An 18,080-nucleotide genomic window follows, 5' to 3' on the forward strand; every position below is an offset into this window, starting at 1 on the left:
TGACCATAGATCTGAGGTACACAGCTGGGGACATGAAGGGAGAGGAGTCAAAACAGGCAAGGGAAGGGCCTATTGTGATGGGAAGGGACTATTGTGATGGATCATGGGTGCTGTGGTGGTTGGGAGAACTACAGGGAATATACTTGAGGGGAGAAGCCAAGTACTGCCCAAAAATGAATGATGACATAATATAACACATAAGTTTTATAAATTAAAAAAAGATTTCTGGATACAGAGAATAGCAGCATTTGGATTATCAGGTTGGAGAGTCTTTTGCTCGACAACACTTTATTTTCTCAGCCATCCCAGTAAAAGTCATTTCTACAGGGTAAGGGAGTTCTATTAGTAGAACACTTTTGTTTGTAAGTGACTAAAAACTTAAGCCAAAGGCTTTAAAAAATGTATGACTGATATATCTAGAGATATATTTGCTTGGCAAGGCAGACTTATTTGGACAAGCGTCCCTGTTCAAATAATGTACCTAGGTTAATTTCTTGGTTCTAATTCCTCAAGGTTGGCTCACTCTCTTGTCATTTCTTTCTAGAAATACAAACATATATGTATGTTATACATTATATATATATACATGCATATATATCTCACACCATGTATATTTATATTAATATAGATCTGGAAACATATTCTTTCTTTCTCTCTATATCGCACATATATGCATACATCCATACAGAATACATATATATTTATATTCTGTATAAGTGAACTGGAAGAGATCATAGTAGCGTAGAAGCAGACCTGCTTTCCTATTCAGTAGACCTAGAATGAGTTTCATTGTACTTAGTGACAGACTTGACTTCTGTCCTCGACTTTGACCAGGTAAATGGACTGAGTAGACTCACTTAACTCTGGTCATGCACTATACCCATGTAGATCAAAGTGGTGTCAGCATCATGCCTCTCATAAGAGCTGAGTATGAGGAAGTGAGGACACTGTGGCCATAAAGAAGAGAAAATAATGAGTGGTAAGAACAGCAGAGGTGATCTCCATTTGCTCTCAGAGTCTATAGAAGCACCCCTCTTGTGTATGGTCTACTTCAAAGATGAATATTGGGGCAAATGAGATATCAGAGGCCACACATCTTTCAAAGTCTACTTCATGTTGTTATATGTTAGAGTTCTGGAGTTATTTCAGGTGTTGATCAGAAACTCTTATTGACTTCTTTCCTTACCTCTGACAATTTCACATTCTAGGTTCCAGTCTTTTCAAAACATCATTCTAGGAATTAAATTTAATATACTTAGTGCTCTTTTGCTTAAAAATAAAAAATAAAAGCTCATCTCAATTCAATTAGTTGGCTTAAGCAAAAGGGAGAATATATTGATAGAGACAACTGAGCAGTCCAGGGATAGCATGGTTTTAGGTAGAACGTGTTTTCAGACATGCATTAGTTTCTACATATTGATTTACTTCTTTTAGGTCTGCTCCATTCTCAGACACCATATGTGGTCACCAATAGCTTCAAATTCATACCAGAATCATACCTAAGAATTTTTGTTATTCTAAAGCAAATCAATATAATTTTGCCACAGGGGAACAAATTTTCTCTCTCACACACACACAGACACATACGCACATACCCCATTGGTTCTATTTCTCTAGAAATATGCCATTATGCTAATGTGGACATGGTATTAATATACTGGGCAGACTTAATTAGTTCTAACATTAGTTTCCTATTGCTCTGTAAAGAATTACCATATATTTGGTGGCTTAAAAAAGCATACATTTTTTCACGTAGTTTTGGAAGTCAGAAGTTTGAATCTCACTCAGTTCTTCATGGGCTAAAACCAAGATATGGGAAGGGCTGTATTCAATCTGGGGACTCTAGAAAAAAAAATCCACTACTTTGCCAGATATAAAGTCACTTGTATTCCTTGGTTCATGCCCACTTCCTCCATTTTCAAAGCCTGTAGTGTGACATCTTCCAACCTCTGAGTCTGACTGCTTGTCTCTATCTTGTAAATATTCTCCCATTGCCTCGGGTCCACCTGGGTGATCTAGAATAATATACCTCAAGATCTTCGATCAGCCAGCATCCTCCCGTTTGCCACATAAAATGACATGTTCACAGACTCTAGGGAACAGGACATGAACATCTTATTCTGCCTCCTATGGCCCTTTTTTAATTGTGAGCCAGGACTACTTTGTGCAGTTCTAGAGACTGACGTTTCAGCCAACAGTCAATAAGACAGGTCTGATTTTTATATTTATGGAGCTTCCATCTAGTGGGACTATAAACAAAACAGATAATAAATATAAAAATCATGTATTTCAAATAGTGCTAAATCTGGAAAAAACAAAATGGGCTAGTCTGATGGGAAGTGACTAGAGGTGGGATAGCTTCTAAATTAAAGGTTTTTGAGTTGAAATTTGAATTAGAGGATGCTGCTTGCTAGCTATAGCAACAGTATGTGAGAAGAATATTTCAGACAGAGGAAATAGCCATTGCACAGGCCTAAGATATGATTAGTGTGATGTGTTTGAGCAAAAGGGCATATCAGATAGGGTACAGGTGAAGATGGTGTCAGAGATATAAGCAGAGGAGGATCATGGGAGGCCTTGTAGGCTAGAAGGTAGAAACACTATTTCGTTTAGGTCTTGGGAGTCACTATTTTCCCCCTACAGGTAGAGAAACATGATAACATTAAGGACCAGCTCACCCAGTGAGTTGACCAAGGAACGCCTGTCAAGTATCCTCCACTCAGGCACCGTCCCTCATAGCAATTTTACTTTTCCCATAGATTGCTTCCTACCACACCAGCAATTTGCTAGCCAGTGTGCCTGCATGATTTCAGCAGTTAGCAAAAATTCTTTGAGCTTACAGATACATATCTGAAGTTGCTGATCATTTTTCAAATGCATTTTGTCTATATGGTAATACCTACAGAATATTCATAGGAAAAGAGGAAATTAGATGTGTTGTTACCTAGCTTAACTATTTAGTATTTCACTACTCAATAAGAAAAATACAGATGCTCCCTGCCTCTCCCCCGCCCCAACTTATCTAGGCTTGAATAAGATCTATTTTGGTTTCTTCGCCTCACAACAGGAGAGTCTCTCTTTTTCTCAACACAGGAAAAGTCTGCTGAAAGAGGGAAATTGCTTTGGTAATCTTGCAGTGTAATTCAACTTGGGGGAAAAAATGTCACAACCTTATATTTAAAGTCCAAATAAAAAGAAATGTATCTTTTGCCATGTGGTCAGTCAGACCAGGTATCAGGAACATAGTGAGTAGCAATTTGAAAATCAGTCATAAAATAGTAAATTAAAGACAATATTAAAAAACAAAAAAGGGTCAGATTGATCTTTGGTAAATAGAAACCACTAGCTCAAACTCTAGTTCTATTGCTCGCTCTATCCACATGTGATTTCTTCCTTTTTCTATATCTCCACCCATTTTATTAATTTGTGATTTCTCCTGTGTTGCTTTTTGCAAAAATAAGCAAACACATATTGGTATTTTCTCTTCTTTCTTAAGGAAAAAGGAAGCATATTACCCCAAACTTTTTTTGTCTACGTGTCTTTGAGATACTCCTCATCAGTCTCTCTTCTGGGTTATTTTATGACTGTACTGTAAGACATTCAATCTCCTGTGAATGTATGAGTTGTTTTCTATATATCGCTATTATATATAGTTATGCATATAAAGCTTTGTTTTGTATTTGTGGGTATGTATCGTCAGGCAAATTCCTAGAGATGGCATAGAATCAAAAAGAAGTGAATGGGTAGTTTGATTAGACATTGGCAAATTTCCCTCCAACAGAATTGACCCATCTCACACTCCCATCAACAATCTGTTTTGCCACGGACTCACCAATAGAGTGGGTTAAGGCTTTTAATATTTGACTGAGACTTTGATAGTTAAGAAATTGCATAACATAGTAGGTTTAGTAGTCCTCTTATTATGAGTGAAATAGAGTATTTATCTCATATTTAAATACCATAAAAGTGTTATTGGAATTGCATGTTTACAATTTCACCTGTTTAAAACCGGATTTTGATATTTCCCCCTTTGCTTTGTTGTGAATTGTGTTAGCTGTTCTTATTTTTTGTGTAAATTGTCAATTACTTTTAAAAGAAATTTTATAACTAAAAAAATATCATATAGTCATTTTAACATTTCTGGTGCTCTTCTATTCTGTCAGTAGTTTTGTTTCTCCATCTGTTATCTTCTTTCTAACTTTTTACGAATATTTCTTATGTAATGATGGTCCTAGGTTTTATTTTATTATTATTATTTTAATTTAATTTAATTTTTTTATTTTTATATTCCCCATACAACCCCCTTATTTTGACCCCAATCCCTCCCTCCCCACCTCCACCCCTCATAGAGTGTCTCTGGTTCATAGTTGTTTGTTGATTTTGATATTTTCTTTCTTATAGTTATTCTTTTTCCTGGTCCCTTATTTAAGTTTTCTAGATTCCTGCTGAGTGAGACCATCCAGTATTTTTCTTTTTCTTTCTGGCTTATTTCGCTGAGCATGATCCTTTCCAGCTCCATCCATGTTGCTGCAAATTGCATGTGTTTATCTTTTTTGAATGCTGAGTAATATTCCATGGTGTATATGTACCATATCTTCTTGATCCAGTCATTTATTTTTGGGCATTTGGGTTGTTTCCAAAGCTTAGCTATTGTCAACAGTGCTGCTATAAACATAGGGGTGCAGGTGCTCTTTGGAATTGATGTTTCTGTGTCCTTTAGGTAAATACCTAGGAGTGGAATTGCTGGATCATATGGAAGCGCTATGTTTAGTAGGTCCAGAAATCTCCACACAGCTCTCCTAGATTTTACAGAACAGAACCATAAAGTTATCTGACTGAGAATGTGTGGTGTTCTTCAGAGTAAGGAGAGAAGGACCCTAAAGGTAATTCAGGGAGCATTAGACTATCTCTGTGGCTTCAGGTGGGAGGGCATCTCCTCATTTTCAACTGGCCAGACAACCCCAACCAAAACTGTGAGGTGTAGACTCCTGCTCAGCGGAACCACGGGGACATGGCTAGATTTTGTAAGCATTTTTTTTTTTAAGATTTTTTTTTTTTATTTATACAAGAGCTGGGGTACAGGCCAGAGTCGTGGGAGGGTGAGAGGATTCACCAGAGTCAGAGTGGGGAGCAGAACAGGCAGACTGCCTGAAATACACTGATGAGGAGAGCAGCGGGTGAGGCAGGAGAGGTCTGTCTTGGACATGGCTAGATTTTGAAGGATACAGCTGTCTGGAACTGTGGCTACACCACTCAGGCAAGGGCCTCTGGAGATTTGAATCTGCTGGCACCTTGATCTTGATCTTTCAGTCACTAGAACTATAAGAAATAAAACTTCAATTTTTTTTATAAGCTGCCCAGTTTCTGGTATTTTGTTATAGTAGCCCAAAATGAACTAAGAATATTCAATTTATCATCACCCAATAGTTTCTTTCTTCAGTTTTTTGTTCTGCCTACTAAGTTCTCACCCTATACATGTGCATCTTAATATTAATCAAATACTCAAGGCAATCCAATTTTTGATTCCCCCTCCAATTTTTTGGTCCTCTTAGTAATTTTCTTTTTTCTACTCAGCCCCACAATTTATAGTTGCCAAATGCTCCCCAAGTTCCAATCTATGTTTCTTTAATTCAGGGAGACAGCACTGAGTTCTGCAATGGGTTCCCTTCCCCCCTTTCCATGTACCACAGACTGGAAATTGCCTCCAAGCAGAAACCAGGGGAAACCATAGGAAACTGTGTTTCTTTTCTTTAGAGATTAGAGTCTTGATTTTTTTTTCAAAGTTTAAAAACATTTGATCTGTATATTTTGTCCACCCTTTTAATTGTTTGCATCAGAAAGATTCTTCTAGAGTACTAGTTACTCTAGAATAGAGTACTAGTTACTCTATTGTGGCTAGAAGCAGAAGTTCTCTGCATAGTACTTTATTCTTCAAAGTAATCTAAACTGTCACAGTCAGAAAAAAACTCTAGTATCTTCAATAGATCAATGTACTCCACTCCCACAGGACTTCAATTTCCAATAAATGGCTGTTCAGACTATGGTTAATCACCTCCAATGATGATGAGGTCGCTATTTCCAGGGTAGAATTATATCTCTGGCTGGTAGGAAAGTCTTTATTATGAGCAGAACTCTGTCTCCCTGTAACTTCAATATCATTCTTGTTTTACCTCACAGCCAGATATGGAGGACCTACTTGTTCTTCCTCTAAACAGTTTGACAAATAATTGAAAACAACATTCTGTCCCACAGAGTCATCTCTTCTTCAGACTCAGCATGTATAAATTCTTCAATCTAGCCACAAGATTGAACAAGTATGGTAGAAAGACAACTGCTTTATTCTCCTCCCTGTTGATCATGATGCTTATGCCCCAAGACTTTTGAAATCGCAGAGAAAGTTCCTTTGAAGCCCTCCTGCATTCTTAACTTAAATCAGATATGCCTAGTTTGATCAAAGGACTACTCTGCGCTTGCAAACATTCTCTGTAGATCTTTCAGAATCTCCTAGAACTATGTCAAAAAGAAAAAAAAAAAAGACTTTTCCTAGCAGTGTGATCCAGAAAAATCACTCCTGGTCATGCTTTCAAATGGAGCCATAAGACAAGTAGAGAACAGTTTCATTAATTGGGAAGTGGGAACCAAAAATGGGAGAAAGGAATGTATAATTTCTTTGAAGTTTATGGGTCTGTTTCCTAATTGACAACTTAAAGAATAAACTTGGATGTAAAATTTCAAACCTTGAAAGGTCAGTTAATACATCTGAAGATCAGGGATAGTTTATAATCCTAATGCTTGTTAATTTACTTTAGTTTATTCCAATATTGAGATTTCAGTACTTTGATTTTATTTTAAAATTAGGATTCATCTTAACATAAAAATGCCTTTTAGTCAAGTTAAAAAATACATTGTCTACAAAACATGTTCACCTGTGTCTCTTCATTTCTAATAATGATGTGTCTGGGGGCAGTGGGCTTTCGATGCCTAAAACTGACAGTGTGTTTTAATTGGTTCCCAATTCATTTCTTTAGGCTATGCCTTGTTTGTTTTGATCCCTAGGTTTGTACTAATCTGCATAACAGCAGTAATAGAACATTGTGAAACATAATTCTCACTCATTAAAAAAATGCAGATGCTAAATGTCATGCATTTACATTTTGAAACAGTGATTTCCTTTGATCTATTTTGCCTTATTTAACTTAAAAAATGATTTCCCAGGGGCTAAAGTGTAGGAAAACCTTGGTAAGTAACTTTACTTCAGGCATTTTTTAATCACATAGAGACAACAGTACCACCAAAGTGTCTTCTACTGGCATGAAATGTTATTTATGTCTGATGGGTTCTGTAGTTTAGGAGTAGCTAGAAACATTTTTGTTGTCTAAGACAGAATGCTTGATGGCTAATATTGTTTTCTCTTGACAGACTCTTCATTTACCCAATTAAACTCATTAACTCTCAGCTTCTTTATATCATGATTAGGCTCTAGTGTTAGAGCTGATACTAGAGTCAGATATTTAGTTGTTCAGTTCTATTACCCATGAAGAGGAGATGTTTTCCAGTACAGTGTGATTAAAAAAAAACAAATGAGAAAAGATTAGGCTTGGAGTGTCTGATTTTTTTTGCAACCTCTTACTTCCAGTTACCTTTTTTTTTTTTTTGTCACTCTACAGCATAGCTGGAGAAAGAAAAGCCAATCAGAAAGATAGTCCCATTAATCCCAAAGGAAGGGTTGGGTAGATAATTCAGGCTTTGCAGTGCAAGGCAGGAGAATATAAACAACAGGATTAACTTGCTTATTTTCTGATATTTACTAAGTGAAAGTAACTGTGGATCCAGAACTTTTTAACTGATTTTTTGCTAACTTCTCTCATTCCAGTCCACTTCCAACTTTCTCTTTTTTCATTTTACGAAAGTAAACTGTATACCTACCATGGGCCATGCCTCATGCATAGTACTGAAAATGTAAAAACAGAGGTCTAAGTCCCTCTTTCGATGTAATTCATGGACAAAAAAAAAAAAAGAACAGAATTGAAAAGTTGTTTACTAGCTTGGCCAATCGTTTGACAATATTTTTTTGTTAGCGGTGTTACTTGAAAGTAGAATGTTCATCTTTTCTTTCTTTAGGTGAATACCTACTCATCTTTAGGATTCAGCTCTATTGCTACTCCTTTTATGAGTCTTTCCCATCATCTTGATTAAATTAGTCTATCACTTCTTTTCCTATAGCATGTTATAAGTAATTCTATTGAATACATTGAATTACATAGTAATTACATTTTTATATCTATGAATAGATTGACTGGATTAAGCCATATCCATTTAGTAATTATTGATGCCAAGTACTATATCTGGGATTTGAAGACTATAATTTGTGAATCTTAGTCCCCCTTCCCCAAAGATATAGCAAAGTCTAATACCCAGGACCTGTGACTACTATCTTATTTGGATAATGGGCTTTTGTATATGCAATTAAATGAAGGACTTTTAGATGAAGAGAGTATCTTGGATTATACAGTGAGCCCTAATCCAATGCCAATAATCCTTGTAAAAATGAGGCAAAGGTAGATTTGACACAGAACAGAAGAAAAGGCAACATAGCCATGGAGGCAGACAGTAGAATGCAGTGGCTGAAAGTCAAGGTATGCCAGTCACAACCAGTACTTGGAAAGGGACAAAACCAGTAGCTGGAAGAGGTAAGGAGGCAAAGAATGGACTCTGTTAGAGCTTCCAGAGAAACGTGGCCCTTCCAGTACTTTGATTTAGCACTTATGACTTCCAGCACTATTGTAACAGGGTGGTCCCCAGGAAAGGGGGAGGTTCCCTGCCCCACCCAAGGGAGGGTGGAGCTGAGCAGGAAGAGAAGCTGCAGAAGAGACTGAGGAAGGAAGCAGGATGGAGCCAGAAGGAGACCTGGAGGAGGCGCATGGAGCCTAGAGACATGTGAAGAAACTGCGCTTGTCCTTTGGTCGTGGACTGGGTGACACAGATGTGGGTGAGACCTGTGGGGAGGTGACAATGGCAGCTTTTATCTTGATGTTGATTTTGCTCTTTTCCTTCCGGGCTTGTTTGGTTGTTTGTGATCCTTTTCTGTGGGTCCCCACTGGAAGATGCTTTAGACTTGTGGCAGGCCTTGGGGCCTTGCTCTGGGCCAGTCCCATTTGGATGGACTTTTACCCACGAGGGGATGGGTAACTTTGGGTGCTTGATCTAGAAACTAGATTCTTTCCCTTACCTGTATTGTTTCCTAGTTTTATTAAAGTTCCTTCCCATTAAAGTGTCATATGTTTTGTGTTGATGCGGCGGATGGCAGAACCCATTTAAAATAGGCAGGTTTGCGGGGCTTGGGCTGCCCCTCTCCCTGTCCTATAACACTATGAGAATAATTTCACCCATCTTAATCCATTTAGTTTATGGGAATTTGTTATGGCAATCTCAGTAAATTAATACAAAGACCAAAGAACTAATAGCCATGGTTACTATCATGGTTATTATTATCATTAATAGACTCTAGCTACACCAGGGTCTAAAACCCACCCATTGCATTCCAGATTCCTTTTAATGTCACCTATTAATGTAAGATAAGATTCATCAGCATCATTTCACTCGGTATCATTATTTCAAAGGATTGATATTTTTCAACATGCTAAATACTGTGCTCAGGACTTGGGATGTATTATTTGGTAGTACACTCACTATAACCTTCCAAGGGAGAATGATTAGTACAGCTTTCCAGAGGAGTTTACTGAGCCTTAAACATTTCATGTAATTTGATCAACATTATGAGGATGTGACTAAAGCAGGATTTAAACCAGATCTTCCTGAATCTTAACCTTGACTATACAGACCATATGATTTAAAAACATGCAGCTAAAATTAGCTATTGGAGAATATAAGCAGTATTGGTCTAAACGACTATTCTTTTACCAGAGTATGGAAGTTAGATGTCATTTAAGCAGATATTTTTATATAACTTCATCTTGGTGAAAGAGACTTGTTTTTGTTGTTTTATTACAAAAGATTTGTAGTCTCATTTTTATGATAAGTGTTGTTTGTCTAAAATTTCATGCTTAGTACTTAAAAATAACAAGAGATCTCAGTCTGGGAGTTTCCATCAATGGCAACGTAATTACATGGATCTACTTCAACTAAAGTAATAATTGGATTCAACTCAGGTAAAGAGAATTTGAGCTTTCACTCATAAATACAACTCTATTCTGTAAGAAAACAATTTTGTCATCAACTGCCTTAATCTTTTCTCAGATTACTTCAATTACATTTGCTCATTCTATTATCAGATTCTTCAGAGACCGAAAGGCACAATTTTGCTATCATATTTTATTTTAAGTATATCAGGTTTGTAGACAATGTGATTGCCAAACATCAACAGGATTATTTTCTTTAATTAAATAAATGATGATACTCTCAAGTCTTTGAAGTTTAATGCAGAACAGTTCTGAAAGCAGAAATAACCCAGGGATGGGGAAGGGGCATGTGGCCAAATGTCATCACTTTCTCAACTTTCTCCCCAAATCTTAGACCTTGTACAAATACCCAAATGCCATCTAATCACAAATAATTGTATTATTTGCAGCCTGACCTGTATTTAATCCAGGTTATTTGTTGATTTTCTTATTTGAAGAGCATTTTTTATAAATAATACCATGTTTATGCTAAGACAAAAGTTAAATGCACACTTCTGCTCCAGAACTGAAAATTTCTAGATAATCAGTTATTATCATTTTCAGAAAATAACAGGTTTTTCTGATTTTATACTTTTTATTTTTTTATATATTTTTTACATCATTGCTCACTCTTAAACAATATTTGTTTCCCCCCCACCCCTCAAGTGTAGTCCCCATAGAGTTTCCTTCACCAAGGCACCCGTGCACCATCACCTCAGTCCCCTGTGCTCCTCCCTCCCTCTCTCTGATCCCTCTCCCTCCTCCTCCCCTGCAGGATGTCTCTGGTTTATAATTGTCTGTTTTTGCTTTGTTGTATTTTGTATTGTTGTTATTTTTTTACACTGATGTCTTATTTGGTTCCCCTATATTCCTGCTATAAGTGAAACCATCTGACATTTTTCTTAGAAAATAATAGATATTAAACAAATTTATTTGTGTATTATTAACCTCATGCCTGCCAAAATGACTCCAAAAGACTGCTGGGCTGAATTAGATGTAGGAGCGGTTCCTGAGTCTCTTACTACTAAGTGTAGGAAGTTTAGGTGGATACTTCTTCTATGTTTAGTTTCATATCACAGAGACAATGAGGAGAAAGATGTCATTAGGATCCAATCTAATATTAAATGGTGAGAACTCTAATCCAAAAAGGGGGGGGTGGTGAGGAATAACATTTCTATTTTGCTTTAACCACTATCATATGACATCCACTTAGAGTGCAACTTCTAGGGACTTTTATTAGGTTTGTATTATTGCACAGAACTTCAGACTTTGACTATTCTAATTATTTCACCAAAGGATGAGATTTTTGTTTTAGGAAATGAGTTGATAAGATTTGAGACTATTCTTGTCATAAGAATAAATAAGGAAACATCAAAGATGCAATATTTGTTCCTGATGTAAATCACTAGTGGAGGCTGAATTCAGGAACACTGGAAGAGAACCATACTGGAGAAAAGACTAAAAACTCAATTTTGGACATTTTAAGTTCAGGATGCTTCTAAAACCCAGTGTATCAGCAGTTAAGTTTAAAGGTCTAGAATTTAGAATGGAAATGAGGTAGGAAGTAAAAATATGGAAGTCATCAGTGTATAAATGGTATTTTAAACCAGATATACTCAAATGATTATCTGTGGAGAGTATAGATTGTAAAGATGAAGATTTGGGGCTAAATAAGCTCCCCAGATTCCCACATTCAGAATTCTCAGAGAGGAAAATGAACTTTTAAAGAACCAAAGAATTACCAAAGAATGAAAGAAGGCAGAACAAAGTCAGGATAGTGATTTTAATGAAGCTACTGTCAGAGATGTATGCAAAAAAGAAAAAAATAAAACAAATACTGAGTGCTAAAGAAAGGATGGGGTCGAGTGAAGGGTTTAACATGGAGTTGTAAGCTTATTTTTCTGATACATCTCTTCTGACTCAAGCACATACCTCAGTAAATTACACAATGAAAAATCTTTTCTTCCAGGCTGAGCCCCAAGATCAAAAATAAGTCCATGAATAAATGGAGTGACAATACAAAGTGATTAGTAGGATTCAAGCCTGAGCAGGAGAGTGGGCTACAAGTCTAAGAGTGCTCATGCAAACATCTGATGTTTCAGAGGACAAGCAGGCTCATTTAAGTCAGGGACAGGAGTGAGTTGAGAAAAGTCCTCACTCATTTATCTAGGACTGTGATTCTATGGAGCATTTGATCTAGGGCTCTACAAGGACACAGACAAATTCATGTGACTGAGGTCTACAGCAACATTTTCCTGTCTAGAAGAAAGCCCTGCCTCCCTAGTTCTGGACTGAATTTGGGGGTCTAGATGGGTGGACTTCCAAATATTGCAATTCCCCAGGCCCAGTTTTCTAGCCTATTCTTCAGCTATATTTAGTCTTTGGTGACACAATCAAGCTCATGTTTCTAAATACCATCCAAATCCCGATGACCCCAAACTTTACATTTCCAATTAGGACTTCTCTCCAACCTTCAGATTCACACATCTAGTTTCCTGTTTCATATCTCTCCTTGGCTGTTTCAAATCAGGAACTCATAGTTTCACGCCCAAACCTTGCTCCTCCCATAGTCTTCTGTGTCTTAGTCAATGGCAACTCTATTCTTTCCATCACCAAGAATGAAAACTTTGGTGAAACTATTGGCTCTTCTCTTTTCTCTTATTCCACAACCAGTCTGCCAGCAAATCCTGACAGCTTCACTCCAAATTTGATTATCTCTCAGTATTTCCCCGATTACACCGTGGATCAAACTGTCCTACTCTCTCAACTAGATTATTATAATTTCTTAGAGTTGATCCTGGCTGCTCTTGTTGTACTTAGCTCTCCTGTTACCTAATTTCAACATAGCAGCATGAGGAAGCCTTTGCAATATGTCAGTCATTCCCTACCATACTTTGATTCTAATAGTTTTCTATCTCTCAGTTAGTCCAAAGCATAATGCTCTCTACAATCTGTCTCTCTGACCTCTTTTAGTCAAGTCTCCCCCTTGCTCACTTCACCCTAGCCTCACTGATCTATTTGATATTCCGTGAACTCAAATATGCAAGCCATTGTCCCAAGAATTGCATTAGTGTTTTCCTCTGACTGGAATGTTCTAAGGAGGTTTTACCCTCTCAACCTTTTAACCTTTTTCAAATGTTGGCTCTCAATGAGACCTTTTCTGATCATTCTATTAGAAACTATAAACCCTATCATAGATATATGCTTTCCTTTCTTGTCTGATTTTTCTTTGGTAGCACTTTTTATCTTTGACATATTATTATGCACATGCATTCATATATGGTCTGTGTTTCAATCACCAGAGAATGAACTTCATGGAACCAAAGATTTTTTTTTAACATTTGTCATTCACTTCAATATCCCTAGTGCCTAAAACTCTGCAAATTATAAGTTCACAATAAATATTCTTTAAGTGAATCAAGCAAAGGTAGAGGAAGAAAAGAAAAACAAAACAAAAATCTCCACACTCCACATCTGGCCCACTGAAAGTGAGTCTATAAACTAAAACGCAAATGTATTTTAATAAATTCCCCATTAACACAAATGAACATGGATATGCCTCAAAACAACAACAACAACAAAAAACAAACAAACATCAAACAGTACTGCTGAGGGCAAAAAAAACAAAGTCCCTAGAGGTAGATAGTGTATTATGCCATTTATATAGTCCTAGGATATGAATAATGATGCTGTTCTTTTAGAAGTGCATGCATAAGTAGCAATAGTATAAAAATGTGCAGGGGAATGTTAAGCTTGAATGATTATCTGCAAGGAGGGAGAGAGGGACCTGAGATTCTGTTCACTAATAAAGGACATCATTTTGCTCAGATGACACATCATTTGTAAGAGGATGACTGTAATGAGGACCTGTGCAATCTCCATTGAATATGTCCAGGATGGAAGGAGACATGGAGGCTGATGAATGTGAAAGACCTGTGGTTCAAGGTTATGCAAACCTTTGATGGAAAAGTGACTGACCACTTGAGCTGAATGGACTAACATGTGCTAACTCACAGATCTTTCCTTGAAGGTCCCCTCCCTCAAATGGTTTCTCAAATTTTGTGCGACACTGACCACGGCTCCAGAATTTCAAAGTACACACCTGGCCATTTCTTCCAGGCTCCATGGCCTACCTGAATTGGGAGACATTCCATAGTGTTGAGTATAAACTTGGACAGTGTATCACCTATGTGGTGGCAATGAGTCAAGATTTTTGGTGAAAAAAAATCTATATCCCCTTATATTAAATTTTCTGTTAGAGTCTTCCTTGTCCTTTCTAGCTTTGGGACAAAAGCTACTCCATCTAAATGATATGGTTTGTGACTCCTAGTCTCAATGCTTGTTAAAGGTCCAATCACTTAATGGGTGACTTCTTAGTATTTGTGTTAGTTAATGAGAGTTCTGTCTAACTCTGTATTAGCAATAGCCAAGCCCCAAGACAAATGAGTATGATGTGAGCAGGCATGTATCTGGTGTGGAACCTGGAAAGTCCTCAAACACTCTGTGAACATTTTCCAAAATTGGCACCTCTTAAACAAATATTAAAATATCAAAATGCACTTTGTTGTGATGAATATAAAAATATGCTAATGAAGTGAAAACCAAAATGATGCAGAGCAGATAGTTAAAAGGTAGCGACTTCCTACAGGCTTATGTTCTTGCCTACCACTGGAAGGGGAGCCTCCCTCCATTGCTACTGGTGAGTTTGCTTTGCCTCTGGTGAGTAGGGATGTCTTAAGTTACCTGTCATTAGTAGCTGTGCCATGAACAAAATATTCTATTATACTTCCATGTTTTTTCTTTCTTCATCTAAGACTTTCTTCCTTGTATTTCCACATTAAATTCTACCTCTCCTCTAAATACCCATGTAAATGCCATAAATCTTTCATAATCTTCCAGATCTCAGTTTCCTTACTCTCCTCTGAGTTAAAATATTCTTTTTTTCCTCTGTGTTAATATACTAAGTGCTTTTTATAGGATTTACTTTCCTTTTTAAACTGTCAATTACTTCATATCAGGAATCAAATCTCATCATCTTGTTCTTAGGAAAATATTTTGTTCCAAATAAAAAGCAAAGAATTAGTAGTTATTTGCTGACCTGACATATAATATTTATTGTTATAGAAGAAATATTTAATTCTTACTAAGATTTCTGTTTCTCCGCTCCTTTTAGAAGTTAGATATGGTTGTGTGACTTTCCTTGGCTTACAAAAATTCTGAGATGAGACATTTAAGAGTTGACATACACTTCCCCATGTTCCCTTTTTCTTTCTGTGAGTTCATGCAGATGTGGTGGTTCTTGAAAAGCAAAGTGGCCTGAGATGTTGAGCCCCTTCTCTGAGGACAGTTGCACAAACTACATGAACAATTAACTTATGATGGGTGAGGTTACTGATATTTGGGGATTTGTTACCATAGCATAATCTAATTTATTCTGAGGTACATAAGAGCATAATAGAAAAGGACGGGGGGACAAGATGGAGGGGAAAGGAGGAGAAAGGGAGAGAGAGAGAGGAAAGGCAGAAGGAAGAGAGAGAGTGAGAGAGAGAACAGAATTCAGATCCTTAGATTTGTCACTTAATAACAATATAGCTTTTGAGAAGTTAAAAAACTTCCTACACAATAGGTTATTATATATTATGTATTATTATATATTATAAACCCATAGAAAATACATAATAGTATTAGTATTTATCATATAATAGATGTTCAATAAATAGTCTATGATTTCCTAAATAGCATGATATTGTTTAGATTTATATACATATATGTGTGTCTGTCTATATACATATATAAATCTATATCACATCTCTCTTTTATATTTATACACTTTCTTTATCAATTAGCACAGTACCAAGAACAAAAAGACCTGAGTAAAGTTCAGTGATTGTCCTGAGTATTTTCAACAGAGTACTTATATACTGTACATCAAAGGCTTAGAGAGTTACACTAGAGGCCATTTGTAAATTAACAAAGAATGAAGGCAAAGTCTGTATATAAAGTTGACCCTGACCTTGAGAAAATTCAGAGGTAATGTGTTCTTAAGTAATGAACTGTATTTGTACAGAATCTCCAATGTGTTGATCCCAGCCATTCAACATATGTCACATACCAGACCTCCTTGTTCTCACTGCATTGTTCCTAGCCATTTGTTCTGTAATTATCCTTGAAAAACTCCCACCCTTCATCTTTACTCCTCATACATTCTTCTTAATGTATCATTTAGCTAGTTCAGGGCCTTGGCTTGATTCAACACCTAAGGTTTTGATTTTTCAAACTCATTACACATTGGCATCATGCCATGATCATCAACATTAGCCATTTCTATTGAATAGAAAATTAGTTATTTTACTTAAGAAAATTAATGTTGTTTTTTTTTCCATCTGTCATTGTTTGCCTAAGAGATCCAAAGCAAAAATACCTCTCCTTATAAAACAGTATTTAGTTTAAAAATTTTAAATTATTTAAACTTAGTTATAAAGATTTAAAGAGCAACTTAAATTCAGCACCATCACCACTATGGCATAGCAGACCTCTCTTGTCTTGACTGCTGCTCCCCTTAGCAATGTATTTCAGTAAATCTGCTTATTCTGCTCCCACTTTGTCTCTGGTGAATCTTCTCACCTCCCACATCTCTGGCCTATACCCCAGTTCTTCTATGCAAAAATAAATAAAAGTAAAATAAATAAATAAAGAGGGACTTGGATGACTTTTGATGAACTCAAGAAAAGACCATGGGTTATAGAATGAAAAAATGGATCTGAATTCTAGCTTGTCCATTTATTTGATAGCTCTTTATTTTGTGTAAAATTTTTCTTTACTGTCTCATTATTCTTACTTGTAAAGTTCAGGTAATAATATGTACATTGTAGAATTATATGAATAAATGCAATATTTTAAATAATCCATGTAAAGCACATAGCAAAATGCTTACCATGACATTAGTGCTAGATATAAATATGGACCCTGCCATCAGGCATCACAATTATTTAGGAGATGAATGAACACATATGAATTTGAAGAAAGAGCTCCATAGAACTGAGCTTGAGATTAAACACAGGAAAGACAATTAAGGAATGATCTCTGTGATAATAACTTTAGTTGTACTAGGGGGACAGGAGTAAGTGTAGGAACAGAGAACTTGAACAGAGAAACTTGAAGAACAACTAATGCTGCCACACAGGACTTGAGACTTTGTTGAAACTGAAGTGTGAACACAACTTGGATCGAAGGATCTATTAGGTGGGTGTAGGAAGGAACAGCCTGTGTTGCTTCATTATAGCAATTGGAGTAATTTTTTCATATATGAAAAAGAATGTTTTGATCAGCTGACTGGCACTCAGTTTACCTTGGGGGCCAGCATAAAAGAAATTGGAGAGAACAGTTCTACCCATTTAGAAAGATTCAAAATAACTTTCAAAAGTTAATCTCACTTTATCCTGATGGAAATTTGGAGGTCTTGTAGGGACGTGACATGACAGGACGGTACTTTAGTATGATTATTATCTGTCTGTGGTGTCTGTAGGGTGGGAAAGATTTAGGAAATACTGAGATAAAGCAGCTTGTCAGGAGATAATAGCAGACAGCCTTTCAAGGGACAGAGAATTGGAAGAATAGCAAATATAAATAGAGGAAAAGTGATTCCTAGAGCCATTGACAGTTATAGGGTGTGCTAGTAGAATCCAAGCAGGAAATTAATAAGCAGTAACTGTCAGGATGACCTGGATGGAATGCTGGTGCATCACATCAAACTCAGGAAGTTCATCCCACTGACCAAAGAAATCTTTGAGAACTTCCCTTGTGAAAGCATCCATTGAGATCTACATAATAAATGATACAGAAGCAAACTGTTACTTTTAAGGTGGCCTCTGTGGACTAGCATAGAGGGGAGACGATATAAAT

Source organism: Talpa occidentalis, unplaced genomic scaffold (genome assembly GCF_014898055.3).
Source record: "Talpa occidentalis isolate TD23 unplaced genomic scaffold, MPIMG_talOcc4v2.1 talOcc4.4, whole genome shotgun sequence".
Lineage (NCBI taxonomy): Eukaryota > Metazoa > Chordata > Mammalia > Eulipotyphla > Talpidae > Talpa > Talpa occidentalis.